Source organism: Scleropages formosus, chromosome 1 (assembly GCF_900964775.1).
Source record: "Scleropages formosus chromosome 1, fSclFor1.1, whole genome shotgun sequence".
Taxonomy (NCBI): domain Eukaryota; kingdom Metazoa; phylum Chordata; class Actinopteri; order Osteoglossiformes; family Osteoglossidae; genus Scleropages; species Scleropages formosus.
This window is the reverse complement of record NC_041806.1, coordinates 48,658,189-48,674,542: the sequence shown is the minus strand read 5'-3', so window position 1 is coordinate 48,674,542 and position 16,354 is coordinate 48,658,189. Positions and strand designations below refer to the sequence as shown.

General features: G+C 49.8%; 1 protein-coding gene across 1 annotated transcript in view; it reads right to left on the bottom strand.

The window, feature by feature from the left end:
• Positions 1 to 13,758, bottom strand: part of fam49a (family with sequence similarity 49 member A) — a 29,437-nt gene extending 15,679 nt beyond the window's left edge. The window contains exons 1-2 of the mRNA XM_018730406.2: positions 13,654 to 13,758; positions 1,425 to 1,466 (exon numbers count right to left, since the gene is read on the bottom strand). The gene's annotated coding sequence lies outside the window, so the exon portion shown is untranslated. The remainder of the gene's footprint in view (positions 1 to 1,424; positions 1,467 to 13,653) is intronic.
• Positions 13,759 to 16,354: the final 2,596 nt, after the last annotated feature.

Here is a 16,354-nt window from a genome sequence, read left to right as displayed (position 1 = left end):
ATTTAAAATTTTTTTAAAAAAAATCAGAAATATGACGAGAAGAAAAAATATTTTCCGATCTGACAGGTTAGCGGCTCCCGCGGCGGCTCCTCCACGTGCCGAGCTGCAACGCAGACGTCGGGGGCGAATAAGGGAAACCCGGCATCACGAGTTAATGCATCCGTGGGCCACAGCCTGACTGCGGTTCCTTTTAGATGAACAACAAACAATGAAACTTGCGTGTCAGTTTAGATTTTCATTTATTCACGTAACACGCACTTTTCTCCAAAGCAACGTATAGTGATTGTTAACTAGTATTTAACTGACACCTTTATCCAAGGTGACGTTAATCTAACACTAAAGTGAGCACCCATCTATATAGTAGAGCGGTGTAAAATACACACACACACACATACTCACACACTCTATGGGCAGAGTCACCAGTCCAACGGAATCAAATACCTTTGGACCGTGGGAGGAAACCAGAGCATATGGGGGAAACCTACATAAACATGAGACCACTTAGACATGGGAATAGCTGCTAGTATAATGGTTAGAGCTGCTGCTCCTAGACCCCAAGGGTTACAGGTTCAAATCTCACTTCCAGCTGTAGTACTTTTGAGGGAGATATTTACTCTAAATTGCTCCAGTAAAACGACCCAGTTGCAGGCAGAGTAATACTGTAAGTCAGTTTGAAGAAAAGCGTCGGGCAAATCCGTGGGCAGCAGGTATAGACGTCACACCGCATATGGACTCTGGTATCTTCGCAAATGACTTCCTGTGCAGCCTCTGTTTTTTCCTCCCAGCTGGAACGTTTGAAAGTACTCTCAGAAATAAAAACACGAGCGTGGTCCATTCGGCCCGCAGATGAACCCCCGACCACGGTTAAGTGGAACATAAACAAGACCGCTCGGCGTGAATGGTGCTGACACGGGGGCTGGACAAACACCAGAGCACAAATTTCCTCATTTAGTGGGAACTAAGCCGAACTAAATAAAATGAAGGTTAAGAATGAACTGCTAACCGCATCCATTTACCCACCTGACAAGGCCAGCCTCACACTAAAACGATATCCGCTTTTTTGTTCTAGATATTTCCACACGTTTCCCCTTGTCACCACATCAGGATGCCCAGGAGGGACGGGCCACCGCTGGTACTTGGACCCCAACGAAGTTGATGTTCCTTCCTTTTTTGCAGTGGGAGCTTTTTGTTTTCCTCTCCTCAACTGCCTGGTGCCTTATTCTAATGGTGAACTGTAACTGTTACAACTGTAACAATGGATCATTTGCAAAAACTTTGTAACTCCAGTGCCGTGTCATGGGTGAGAAAAGCACGCTATAAAAATAAATTTCACAGAATTTGACATTAGCCCAGAATAAGATTCATATAGAAGAAATGACAATAGTGCGACAAGGCTATACAATAAAAGACAACGATGGGGTTACCTTATGTGGTAAACGCCTTCTCTTTTACACCATCCGCCGGCTCTGCAAGAAAAAGAGAGGAGCGTTCGTTACAACCACGTCACGAACCGCAGCCGTTCAGCTCAGCGTGCTGCGTTCCGCATGAGCGAGGGCGTGCGGCAGGTGTTTCGCGGACCGCCTGCTTCCTGCTGCCCCCAGGTTAAATACACCGCTCAATTATTCAAGGCGCTGTAAGCGATAGTGCTGCTCCTACACGGCAAAGGAGATGATTGAAAACGTATCGTTGAGCTGTCTCGGGCTAATGGGGACGACGAATATCAAATGACCGTGAGCGTAAATGATCGCTAACATAAAATCGCAAGAGTCGCCATCGATTTCCTCAGGAGGGTTCCTGGAAACACCAGGGAGGCACAATGTTCTGATTCAGCTCCATCGCGAATCGATACCTCGACGAGAAGGCCCGGACGGTGATGTCGTTGCGCAACCGTAACCCTAACCCCTCCTTCCCACACAAGACCCATAACGATCCATCACGTTTTTCCCAATCAAGATTCCTAATAAAAAAAAAAAAAATACATATAATCAGGGCTGTGGAGTCGGTACACAAAACCTTTTGACTCCGGTAACCCAATAATTGCTCCCGACTCCACGACTGCGACTCCACAGCGCTGCCCAACAGTTGCACATTATTATGGGGGTCAACTTATCCAGTGAATATGGGCCTAAACCTATATTACACCTCGAATTTTTGGGGGTCGACTTATACGCCGGCGTATACGATACATTTAGTCAGAGTCGGAGTCAGTACATTTTCTTCTCACTCCGACTCAGGTAACCCAATAATTGCTTCGGACTCCGACTCCACAGCACTGCATATAATGCTAAGTCAGATTTCTCAGCCTGGAAACTGAGAAGATCTTATGAAAAACAGGGGGAAAGCTGTGTTTCGCCACTGCTCTACTGAGCTGTGTCGACGTCTGTCGAGCTGTGCCGATACGTGTCGACTCGGGCTCATCCGTGCTGAGGCGTGCGGAGCCGCGTGGAACGATGTTAAAATCTATACTGTGTTGTGTGGACGTGTGTTGAGCTGTATGGATGTGCATTGAGCTGTACTGACCCGTGTTAACCTGCGCTGATCCACACTGACAAGTGTTGAGCTGTGTGGTCCAGCGAAGTAAATACAGACACCTGTCGACTTACTCAAACAGACCGTTCTTGAACCCCTTACGCAAGTCAAAAGTTACGTGAGATTCCCCCTCCTCTCCCGCCATGCAACATCATCGCGTGCTCCTTTATACGTGCAGCATCCTTCACCAGTCGATACGGATAAACCGGTTATAGACCATAATGTCTGTCCACCTTCATACTTCCTTATTATTTTCAATTTCATCTCCAAATCGATCGCTGTACGCTTACGAGACGCTTCTCGTTTTCCTTCAAGTGCAGCGCAGCACGCAGAGGCGGCGAGGAAGAGGGGCGGAGTCCGAGGTAAGACAGCCGCAGCTGGGACTAATTGCTGCCTCTATTTCTTCCCCCCGGGTCCGCCAGCGAAGAGAGAGAGAAGGAGGAGAGAGACAGAGAGACGGAAAGCGACAAGGAGATTCCCAGACTCTATCCCAGCCCCAGATCATGACCCTGCCACCGGTCTCGAGTCCTCGAACGTCGCGGCCGTCTCCGAAGCACTGCCCCCACGCATCTGTTCCCGGTTCCCCCGTTTCCCCCCCTTACCTCCTCACCTGCGCTATCGTGAATAAAGAGCGGCGATAGCCAAACACCTCCCTGGGTTCACCTCCGTCTGTTGCATGCACGTTTACCACCAGGCCTTGCGGCTAATGAAACTGGTAAAAAAATATGGGAAGAAAGCAGTACGCTAACGAGACGAGATGCGTTCACGGCTCAAAACACGCGGGAAGTGGGAAGATGCAGCTTCCTGCCTTGTCTGGCTACGCCGACTTGCGCTCAACGCATTTCAGATGTTTTGCGTAAAACAAAAGCGCTGTCCGTAAATAATGCGTAGGCCGGGAATTTTTTACGTAAATCCGGATTTGCGTAAATCGAATTTACGTAAGTAGGGGGGCCTGTATTGAGCTGTGTTGACGCGCGCTGAGCTGATTTGATCCGCGTTGACCTGTGGCGACAGATACGGATGTGTGCTGACCTGTGCCCGTGACCTATGTGTAGAGATCTGTTGACATGTGTTGACCTGCGTTGACCTGTGCTGACATGTACTAATGTGTGTTGAGCTGTGTTGACCACAGTTCAAGTGTATATTGAGCTGCGCTGATGTGCGTTGACCTGCGTTGCACATTGTGCTGCTGGTTGTCTTACGCCAACCTGACAGCAAGCACCTGCGCAGCTTTCCGGAGCTTTCCGGAGCTTTCCGGAGATTAATAGCGTTTCGCACGCAAAGCTGCAATACACCGACTTGCTTCAGCTCTTCTATAAATAGACGGAGACAACCTGTAATTAGCACATCATCACAAACACCGAATCCACGGAACGCATTTAAGTAATTGCCGTTACGCCTCTCTTTACGCAACTTCCAATTTCGAACGTCACTTTTTTACGTAGCCGCGTCAACCGTTAGCGTTTTGCCTCTGGAAATGGAAAGGTATCTACACTGGTATATAACAAACTATGCATTAAGACAAATGTAGGAAACATCTGGATTTGTGGCCACCCCGGTTCAACAAACCTCAGCAAGGCTATTTACGGACTCGCTTCTCAGAAGCTGTCAGCCTGGGAAGTTGGGAAAGTGTAAAATTTGCACTTATATTCCAAAGGTCGGTGTTTTCCCAGCTTCCCCATCAGACAAAATTATCGCTGTTGGATTTTAGAGAAATTGAAATGAGCGAAACAATTGGGCGCACGAACCGAAGTGAGGTTGAGAGCGCGTCGACCGCGGCGGGACGACCGGACTCTCCGGACAAGTGAAAGTAAATGGCTGCAAACGAAAGGAGTTGCGAACAAAAGTGTAGGACCGGTGCAGCGACTACGCAGGGGGAGCTACCGTAACTGTCTTTGGCATCGCCGTCATCTTTACTATTTCTTGTCCGGGGGGGTGAATTTTCATTCTCATAAAACAAGACACGCCGCTTCCTTCCACACGTGCTGACCTCATTTTTGAAGGAGAAAAACGAAACCAAGTCGCTTACTCTCCCTCGCCAGAGACGGCCCACTTTCTCCCATCACCCCCTATGCAAATAACCTCCCCGACCCCCCATTCACAAATAATATTTATTCAGACATAGAAAGCAAGAGCTTGTACTGCTCCATCCTGAACATTCTCTCTCTCTCTCACACACACACACACACAGAGAGAGAGGAAAAAGTGTGTATTATTACCAGAAGCACCTCTGTAAAAACACCCTGCTATGCAGGCTGCCCGGGGGGTAAAAAGTAAACAGCCACATAGAGACGCACAAAAACACAACAATGGAGAACTATGGAACGACATCAGCAGGAAAGGGATGGTCTAGTGACAGGACCATGGTAACACCGCTCTGGGGTGCTTACCTTATATGGGCATGGGGCGCACACGCACACGCACACGCACGCGCACACGCACGCAGGCGAGTCGACTGCACCTTTCTCACACCGCATCCCCATCACAGCCAATGAGGAAGTGGGCCTGCGATTGAACAGGATCAAATTTTTTTTTTAAAAAAAAACACACACTTTATTCTCACTCTGCCCTGAAGAGACACACGGCGTGTTCACGCGGTGACAGGTAAAACAAATGACACACTTCAGTTCCATTCATTTCCAAAGAGCTCTTCTCACACAGTGACACGGAGTGCTAAACAAAGGATCAGAGGCATAATGCAAATAAAAGGCTGGCTATACATTAAATTACATCAATAACTATATTAATTATTGAAGCTGTAAGTAAAGCCTACTGCCCATGTAGGGAAGGAAGAAAAAAAACTCTCAACTGAAAGGCAAGGGAGAAATAAAACCCTCTGGGGGTCCAGGTGCCAAAATCCAAAGCAGCTCCCACTGTTAAACCATCTGCACTTATTTACCCATATGAGTAAGTTTACTGGACAAATTACCTTGCTCAAGAGTACTACAGCAGTGGGTGAGATGCGAACCTGCAACTTCGGGATCCAGCCTACGCTATCAGCTGTCCCACTGAGCCGTAAACGTCACGTACAACACACGCCAGCCTTGGGGTCCGAGGGTGTCCCTGACCAGGAACGCCATCCGGTTGTTGGTTCTGTACCGCTAGCGGTGGCTCACCGGGCTCTCCGACACCCTCGCGAGTAAGACGCTCAACGAAACCAAGGCGCCACAACATGGCACCGGCCAACTTTTAGCGTCTTCGATTAAGCAAAAGCGAGAACCGCACCGCTAAACGCGCTACCGTAGCGGTAAAATCCACACGTCCAAGGTAGTTTTGACCACTGATCTGAGAACTTTGTGACTTTCAGCAGTTATGGATCGTTGGTCGGCTTCGCAACTTCCGGAGTTTTCTGAGAACAGCAGCACCCTACAGCCCTGGCAGCGCAGCCGTGTTCCCGGGGCGGCTGTCAGCTGATCCCCCCCCCCCCCACGACTGCCGAGCGTTCAGGAAGTCATCGGCACCTGCCGCAGGCAACGGAGCGACCGCCGGTTTCCATGACAGCAGAAGGGCTGCGGGAGACACGCAAGGTTTACACAACACACTCCGCTGTCGCCGTGCATATTTTACCCACTTTCTATTTACAGAACACACACGACCGCCTCCTGGTCCAACAACGGGAAAGTTGTATTCGTTTTCCAGAAAGAGGAACGTTGTTAATGAACGGTCGGATTTACAGCCCTTCCGCTGTCCGCCGCATCAGCGGTCGACGTAGAGCTATCGCTCGCAAACGGGAAGCGTCTTTCAAATCGCCTCTAGCAGAAGCGCAGCTCGATGAACGACTTCCATCTCCGTTCGGAGCGGCGGATCGTTCCGCAGAGACGGGCGCGGGCCAACCTGGGACGGCCATCCAACAATGGCCCACATTCAGGACCTGTGAATAGCTGCCCCACCAACTGCTCTCTCGGGATGTTCAGGCTGCTCTTTTTATTGTCCATGTCCATTTACATTCTAGAATGCCATTATTGTTGGGGTGGGGGCCTGGGGGGGGGGGCGGGCCAGCTGTTGCCTCCAGAAGAGACGGAATGGTAGCGGGGCCCGGATGGCCCTCGAAGCCACCTTTCGGGGACTTCGATGGAGACAGCTGGCCCCGGATGCCCATTTCACGCGCTCAAAAAAGTCAACTCGTGAAACGGACGGAACTTGGCAATTCAAAGAGGCGTAGAACCTCTATCATCACCGGAAGAAACTTCCTTGATTCCCTCATGTCTGGGACAGATAGAAATCCAGGACACCAAAGGCCAAACACTCGAACTCACGGTCTAGACAAGTTCGACCTTGTCCCCCCTCTCGGCAAACACTCATCTGGCACGAACCCAATCCGGGTTCAATGCGCTCAGCCCAAATCCATAACCACAGCCATAAAACCATTAATCCAGATTAAAATAATAACGCTGTGCAATGTTAAACTGTGAGTGGCAGAAAACGTGAGGTTCTCCAGCCCTCAGCGGCTCCCCGCCGCCGCATGTGGGCAACTTAAATATTTAATCGCAGAGCGGAGTGGAGGAGTAACAACGCTGACACCATCACTGCCTTCTGCACTCCAAGTTCACTCGGAGGTTAGGCCACGTCACGCGGAAGGTCAGCCAAGTGTAAAATCGAGACAATCCCAGGAGAATCCTAGACAGGATTGAGGGGAGAACGAGGTTTCCACGGACAACCTGAGGTGGAGTTGAAGCGCTTGACAAATCCCTCCGCAAACAAAGTGCAGCTGTGTGCGATCGGTTCCGAAATGCTTTCAGGTCTGTGAATCAGCCAGGTCGGGGTCAAATCGTACAGAACCTGACAAAAGCTGTTTTATTTCCTGAGCAGCACAATGACACGAGCAGTGTAATAAATATTGGGACAACAGGGGAAATATTTAAAGGTATTTTCTGCAAACATCACACCGCTACAAATGATCAAGTCTGCCTTGGCGAGAAGACAACCGAAAGCAGATGGTGTCCAGAGAGAGACCAGCGGGGAGACATGGGATGTCAGTTTTGACCTGCTCGGAAAATTCAGAACCCCATGAGATCCGAGACCAGGTGGCCAGCGGTCTTCCTGTAGGACAGACCCTTTTCCAAGCCGAACTGGCGCCCCATGCCGAAGGGTAGCTTACCCCCTGGAGTGCGAGTGCATGGGAAGTGGGCTCACTTTTACCCTAATAAGGCCCCAGACTCCGACGACCCCCAGTGCCACAGGACTACTCGAGCCGCCATCCCAGAGGAGTGGTCCAGCAGGCCATGTGCAGCAGTCAAAGCCACTCCCAGTGAGAGACACACATTATTACCAATGCCAGGACTGTGTATGTGCGTGCGTGTGTAAGCAAGACCCTAAGGAAAGGAGCCATTGAGGGGTATTAGGGTGGGGCATGCACTCAGTGCCCACCCCCTGACCTCAGGACTCCACCCACACATCTCAGTGGCTAATATTGTTGTTGGCCAAAGGGTGTCGCCCAAATGTCTCACTGGCTAGTACCCGCCCCCTGGCCTCAGGGCTCCGCCCACATTCCGCCACAGCCTTCAATAGCCGTTCTGTTCTGGGTCCCTCTGAAGCTCTGAAGCACAAAGGGGATGTGTGTGTGTGTGTGTGTGTGTGTGTGTGTGCGTGTGTGTGTGTCTCTTTGCACATGTGTCATCAAATATGAGGAAGGGCAGGCCTGTAGACACTACGGAGTAAAGCACAAAACGTCTCTTTAGGGCCCGATTCCGTGACAAAAGCCGATGAGATGCAGGGGGGGGGCGGGGATTTACTGGAGGGCTGTTGATAGCTGGTCATGAGTGTGTAGACAGAGGTGTGTACTGTTCAGATCACGACCAAACACAGAACTGAGACATTTTCATCGAGGTCATGGTTTCAGAACCACCTTAAAAGAGGAACGGATCCATTCCTGAAAATCGTGCGAGTGTGTGTGTGTGTGTGTGCACGTATCAATATATGAACTGATAAGCATCAAGCAACAAAGTTACAAATAGCTGCAAATTTTATCTAGAATGCCGCGGAGGTGTGGACAGCCACCGGCACTAGGACCCCACAGGTTTTTTCCTCCCTTGCCTTTCGACTGGGAGTTTTTTTGTTTTCCTCTCCTCCGTAGCCAATAGGCTTATTTCATACCTTTAGTACCTTGTATAATTTTTGTATTAATTTAAAATGTAGCTAACCTTTTATCTACATTATGCCTCTGATCCTTTGAAAAGCACATCATAAAAATAAATTGAATATATAGATACACACACACACAGTACTGTGCAAAAGTTTTAGGCACTTGGGGGGAAAAAAGCTGTAAAGTGACAATGCTTCCAAAAATAATGCTCTTAATTATTAAACTTCCTACAAAGCTTAATAACCATCCACGGTCAACAACCACTTGTCCCGAGAAGGGTCGCGGCTGGTCTGGGGGTCGAGTCCCGCTTGGGGTGCCTTGCGATGGACCGGCGTCCCGCCCCGGGTGTGTCCCCTCCAGCCTTGCGCCCCGTGTTGCTGGGTTAGGCTCGGGTTTGCTGTGACAAAGCTCAGGACAAGTGGTCTCAGACAGAGTGTGTGTGTGTGTGTGTGTGTGTGTGTGGACTTTCTTTCTTTAACGACATACAAAACCCTTACTGTAATACTTTTGAAAAGGAATGCTTGGAAATGTAAAATATGCTCTTTCCCACTGACACTAATGCAGAAGACATTAAATAACCATCTAAAACAAACATTTTTGTGAAACGTCGAAGTGCTTAACACTTTCACACAGTACTATATATATAGACGTTGCCAGTTTTTCCACACTTTAACAAACGCGGAATAAATCCACGTCGTCCAGCAGCTTTTGAGAGGCGTGAACAGCGAATGTGAGTCCAGGCAGATCAGGCCCTGGGGTGCCCCGGGAGACCGGGCGTCCGCGGCAGACGGCGAAACGCATTAAACGCCAACCAGCACGCTGGCATCGCGGGGTGCGGATCGAACCCAAACGCCAAACGGCCCGTTAACACCCAGTTCCCCATGTTAGCGGTCACTTATGGAAACCTGTTTAACCTCCTGTGAAACCAATCAGCGCTCCACTAACCTCACGCACCAAGCGTCACATTTTTAATGTTCCCCACCACAGCGGTTAAACTGCTTAAAGAACAATTTTTGAGTGAAATGTTCATTATCATTCCTACTGTACAGCTGGTGAACGACCCTGCACGTCTCCCCGAAATGCGCCAAAGACCTGCTCGGATCCGCACCGAAACAGGACGGCGCGGAAGCGAACGAAACACCGAAGTGCAACAGAGCAGACCTGTTCACCGCGGTACAGATCTCTCCACCGTGGTACAGATCCATGGCACAGAACCGGTCGATCCAGTATAGATCTGTCCACCATGATACAAACTCATCCACCACAGTACAAACCCGTTCACCATGGTACAGCTAATCCAACCCTAACCACATCGATCCATAGCCGACGTCTCCGCCACGGTAAAGATCTGTCCGTCACGGCAAAGATCCCTCGGTACAGGTGTGCTTACAACGGTACTGATCCATTATACAGATCTGTTCACCACGGCACAGGTCCATCCACTGCAGCAAAAACCTGAGGACCGCAGTGCCGATCCACGGTACAGACCCATCCACCACGGTAAAGACCCATCCACGTGCCAAGACATCCAGCAAAATTACAGTATTTCTGACACTGACAATACAACAGTAACAATTTATCACCACTGGGTGGAGCAGTGGTCGAGGACCCAGATTTAGGATTCATATACAACATTTATACTGATGTTGTTGACTAATTTGGCAGACACTTTTCTCCAAAGCCATGTACATCTCAGAGTAAACAAAAGTGCATTTCACCAACAGACAGAGAGACACAGATGGAGTCCCGCAAACAAAAGGATCTGCTGTAAGGACCGAGCGTTGATGGGTTGCCAGGTTCGAGAGGCGTCCGGCCGCCGAACCCTCGAGTGAAGCGCTGAAACCCGACACCATTAGTCATTAAACTAGGTGAAGTGACAGGTGTGCGGAAAAAGATGAGCGGAGACGCAGTACCAAACCAAACGCGGTTTAGCCAGCCAATCGGAAGGTGTCCCTAGAAGGTTCACGGTCTAGCTGGGGTTTGGACAGAGGCTCTCACCGGGTCTCCATATCCGTACAGCACAGGATTTCCAATACCTTAGCTCACAACCTCCGGTTCCAAGAAGTGGAGACCCGGCGGCCCGAAGAGAATCAGGTCGGCACTCCTACGCTGAGGACCACATCCCTCACCGGCAACCAGCAGGTGTCCCTGAGCCCCAGTACCCTGGAGAGCAACCCTGACCTCAGCACATTCTGTGTGGAAAAACCAGGTTTCCCCAACATCCAGAGGGCAGGAGGTGGCGAAGTGGTTATAGCTGCTCCCATGGGACTTAAAGAACCCACGTTTGAATCCACCCCAGCTGTACTGTTGATCAAGGTAATGACACTGACTGACAGAGTGAAAATTACCTAGCTCTAAAGATGGGTAAATCAGTGTATCTTCCTACTGTATGCCGATCTAGCAGAATGTTTAAAATAAATAAATGCTTGTGCTGCAGCTAATCAGTGGGTACTGTATTAACCACAGACTCACCTTTAACACGGTACAAATGCTTTTTTGACGTATACTCGGTCACCCAGCCGCCGCCGCTCGGATGCGGTCTGCGAACGTCGCTTTTTCGGCGGGGATTTTTTTTCTCACAGACACATCCTGTTTTGATACACGTCTGAGAACAGGCAGACAAGCCGAAGGCAGAGCACTTAAAACTTTCTCTTTTAATTTTTTCATTTCATTTTCTTCTGTCATTCATTTCCAGTGGAGCAAAGGCGACCTGTGTTTCCCCGCCTGTCCAATAGATGGCAGTAAAGAGCAAGTGCTCCAGCGGAATTTTTTCAAGTCTGAACTGAATGTGTTCGGGCGAACGGACATTTCTCTTTTCAGGCTGTTTGAATGACTTTTAATACACACTGAAGCTGATGAAAAATCTTAAGAAATTTTTCCAAATTTATTTTATTTCATTATAGCTATACGAGAAATTTTTACAGAATTTAAGCGGAAAACAAATCGAGAGGGATCTGTATTGTCGACCTTTTACTGATCGTGACATTGCGATTTCTGGTCCCAGTTGTGTTGGTAAGCTGAGGACCAGTGTTCTGAAATACTGACGCAGACAGAGTTCACTGGGTCAGAAGTGCAGTGTGGTCCAGTCCCTCCCACCTCCTGCGGGGCCTCCTCAAGCTCCCCGCACCCTCACGGAGCACTCGCGTTGTCCACAAAATCTGAGAAACAGCTGGTTGGCACCAGAAAATATGTCGCTGAGCCGGAACAGAGTTATTACTGGGACAGCAGGTAGTATAGTGGTTAGCGCTGCTGCCTCTAGAATCAAGGGTTGCAGGTTTGACGCCCAGCTGTAGTACCCATGAGCAAGGTACTAACCCTGACTTGCACCAGTACAATTACCCAGCTGTATAAATGGGTAAATAATTATAAGATGCTTTGAAAAACAGCATCAGACAAAAGTAAATTTGCATAAACACTGATTGTGCTTCATTTCGGATTAAGATGTCAAATTAAGGCGATAATGAGAACAACACTGTGATAAAAGACTCTACCACAGTGGTTCTCAGGAATATACCCGGTTCTAGTGTTTACCGGTGTAAAGATAGCGTTAAACGCGATGCAGCTACATTGAGGAGCATGTGTTGAACCCGGGGTTTGGAGAGTGCTGCGGTCACGGTCGCGCCAGACAACGGAATGCAGTGTGAGCGAGGCGGTAACTGCACATCTATGGCTGATCACCTCCTTCAGCACAGCACTTGATTTAAAAAAAATTAAATAAATTGAGCGAGCGGTTAAGGTGCAGCTGTCTTCATTCGTCTCCGGCTGAAAAGCACATCTCCAGCACGACTTCCAACATGCTGGTGAGGATCGGAGCCCAGAGGGGGTTCTCCAGCTGGGGGGCGGGATGCGCTGGGCCAACAACAGCTGCTCGGCTCCTCTCCTGGCAGCACATCCACTGGACGGGAGCCACGACGCCGTAAACACGGGGGGACGTCTTACAACCTGCGCGTCACCGCTCACCAAAGCGCGTGTACACGTATGCATACGTTATACATAGAGAGAGCTCCACACAGGCACTCAGAGGTGCACATATAACACATGCCCTGCAAACATGTAGGGTCTCATTTGCATATATTATGCATACATACAAACTCATTTGCATACACGCATGCACACACGCACGCACAAAAAAGACTGAACCAACAGGTTCAGAAAGAGGCAACTATGAGAGAAATCAGGAAATAAACTGCAATTTCCTGCCTACATCCACTTTACACTGAATGCCGCAGTTATGGTGTCAAAGTTAAATTTTCACATGAGACGTGAAGCCCGGCCACATGGTTTGAGAAGCGAAACACCGCAAGTACGGCGCGATCTCCCGAAAGTAACCCTAACCCGGTAATCCCAACTCTGCCACCACAACTAACCCACATCAACATGATTTATTTAATTACCGGACCACTTTCTCCATGCTGATTTATACTTCAGTTGCTAAACTAAGCTGCTGACACTGATTTACCCACGTGAGGAGCACGGCCACTTTTACTGTGTCACTTCAGTGCAATTACAATGGTACTACAGTGGATGCGGGATTCGACCCCAGGTCCACTGGACTGAAGGATCAGGGCCCTAACCGCTGCGCCACCTCCTGGCCACTAACCGCAACAGTCAGTGTCTGGGTGATGATGATGGAGCCCCAGACCTCCGCGCAACAGAGGAACGCTGTTAACTCCCTAGAAAAGGCAGATAATCAGGGCTGTACTGGAACCGAACGGCACCGTTATCACCACCATCGTGACGGTTTTCATCATCATATCTGTTTATTATTATTTATTATTATTATGAAGCACGTGACCAAAGAGAAGCCCATCATACTCCGCCGCGGCCCCAGCTCGCACCTCCAGGTCAAACTCCCACCTCCCCCAACGCAACGGTCACTTGTTTCTGTTCTGAGGAGCGCACCCCCCCAGCGCGGTCCCTCCCCGCAGCGCGGACCCGTGTCTCCCACGTGAACGCGCCTCGGACCCCGGGACAGCGCAGCCCGCGCCGTCGTTCGGCTCTGCTCGGTCCACTCGGATCACTGTTAAAGAGCTCCATCTTACCGACTCGTCCGCCCGCTGAAGCTCTCCGCACTTTCTTTCAGGACAGGAATTGTCAAGAAGTTCTCGTCGTCGAGCACGAGCGCCGTCACCCTGCTGGTTTAACGGGACACACGGGGTTGCTTTTTTTCTGCTGCCCCTCCCAGTTCACGCAACGCGGCTCCGCCCACGCCAGGTCGCCATTGGCTAACACGCTCAGCAGTCACTCCGCGCTGTCCAATCCGCGTCGGAGGAACGGTGACTGTGGCCAATGGGGACGCTAGATGTAGGTTATGGGCGTGTGTTTGAAAGTGTAGCGGCGCTGGCGGCTGTGTCGCGGACTGTGTTTTGCATGGCTTTATAGGAAGTGTGCGCAGTGTTTGCGAAAAAAAGGAAAAAAGGCTTGACTATATTTGGGGGGTTTTATTTTTTCCACCAACTTAAGAACGAGCTCCGCTACATGAAAATTACAGCCAGATAAGATGGACTTTTTACATCTTCTGGGGGGTTAACTAAGATGCTTATGGAACTGCAGGGTCTACAGGTGTCGGTCAGAATGTGTGCTGACAGTAGAGCCTATAGTAGAGTCTCACACACACACACACACACACACACTACCTGAAACAGCTTGTCCCAAGCGGGGTCCCGCCGAACCGGAGCCTAACCCTGAAATGCAGGGCTGGAGGGGGGAGGGGACACACCCAGGAGGGGACACCAGTCCATCACGAGGCACCCCAAGCAGGACTCGAACCCCAGACCCACCAGAGTGCAGGATCCCACCAAACCCGCTGTGCCACTGCGCCCCCTATTGTAGGGTTACACTCCGTACACAATGAGGGTTAGGGTTAGTCAGTTTCCACAGTCGCTGCTGTGGAAAAAGATCCCTGAAGAACATAAGACCACAGCCTGAGGAGGGACAGAACAGGTGCTGAGCATCATTCTCAAGTGACCATGTGCACTCAGTTGCCTTCTTCACCTCCCTCATCTCCATCACCTCTGTCACCTCCGTCAAGTTGATCACCTCTGTCACCTTCATCACTTCCATCATTTCCATCACTTTCCTCATCTCTTTAATTCTCAGTCTTGTCACCTAGATGCATCACAGCAGGTATTGAGGCCAAGCCACAAGGTAAAGAAAGTTCATGGGCTGAGTAATGGAGTCCAACACCAGCCATAATTCACACCGTGTAACCATGTCCCTTCGCTCTTTTGCCAAGCGTCATCTATGAGCTCTTTAACCATGGGTCCCAGTCTTACCTGTAGTCCTACTTGCAGTCTTACATGGCCCAGTCTCACCGGTATTTCTCCGAGGCCATGAATCACAGCAGCAGAAGAGTTGGGAAGTCAACAATGTACTGAGGTGTATTCTAGAAGGATCCATTTAAGGATCACAAAAAGGCCAAACAAGCATAGGTGAGAGAAGCGTGAGGCACACGAAGCATGTGTAAAAACCGGCGTGCCGATGTGACAAGGACACACTGAGGGGTCAACGTGTGGAATGTCATGGCCTGTAGGAGTGGCTGCTTTGTGATTCTGGTCTCAGTAGCGGCACCATGTGGTTGGTTAAGGTAATACACATTCATGACACTGGTCTCAGGGCGGGTGTATTTAAATACATTTAAATTGGTTCAGAGAAAGGGGATGTGGTGGCTCAGTGGGCTTGGCCAGGTCCTGCTCTCTGGTGGGTCTAGAGCTCAAGTCCTGCTTGGGGTGCCTTGTGATGGACTGGCATCCCGTCCTCGGTGTGTCCCCTCCCCCTCTGGCTTTACTCCCTGTGTTGCCAAGTTAGGCTACGGCTTGCGGTGACCCCGCTTGGAACAAGTGGCTTTGGTGTGTGCGTGTGTGTGCGATGTAGTTTCTAAGGGGGGCATGGTGGCACAGGGAGCTTGGGTGGGTATAGGGTTCGAGTGCTGCTCGGGCTGGGTGAGGCTCCAGTTTGCTGTGACCCCACTTGGGACAAATGGTTTCAGACTGTGTGTGTATGTATAGCTGTAGTGCTGTTAAGCAAGGTGTATACCCTGAACTGATACTGTGGAAATTACCCACCACACACACTGTCTACAACCGCCTCTCCTGAGAGGGGTAATGGCAAACTGGAGCCTAACCTGGCAACGCAGGGGGGAGGGGACACACCCAGGATGGGACACCAGTCTGCCACAAGGCACCCCAAGCACTATAATTGTAATTACTATGGGAATCTTGGTACAAAAACCAAGTATTTTAAGTTCCTTTAAAGTTTCTGATAAATTAATAATTAATATCTGATTAATGAACACAGAATAATTAGACTTTGCTAATAGGCTACATGTTCATTTGCAAGTCCTTTCTTGAGACCTTATTGTATTGATGTGACATACTCATATTTACAACACAAAGGGAAGTTTGAAAATGAAGAGCATTTTATTCTGGGCTGCTCTAAGGATTCAGCCCAGCCTTTATCCTTCTGAACACCAAAACCACTCAGACCGTGGCAAAACAGGATTTACGTATAGAAAAACGTCACGAGGCCACAGTGGCACAGTGAGTAGAGGTGTCTCACAGTGTCTCGATAGTGCAAGAGGGCATGGGTTTGATCCCCACTCAGTCTGTGTGGAGTCTGCATGTTTGCCCAATGTCTGTGTGAGTTTCCTCTGGGTGCTCTGGTTTCCTCCCACACTCCAACAACATGCTGTTCAGGTTCCCCCATAGTGTGCGAGTGACAGAGAGAGAGTGTGTGTGTTCCACT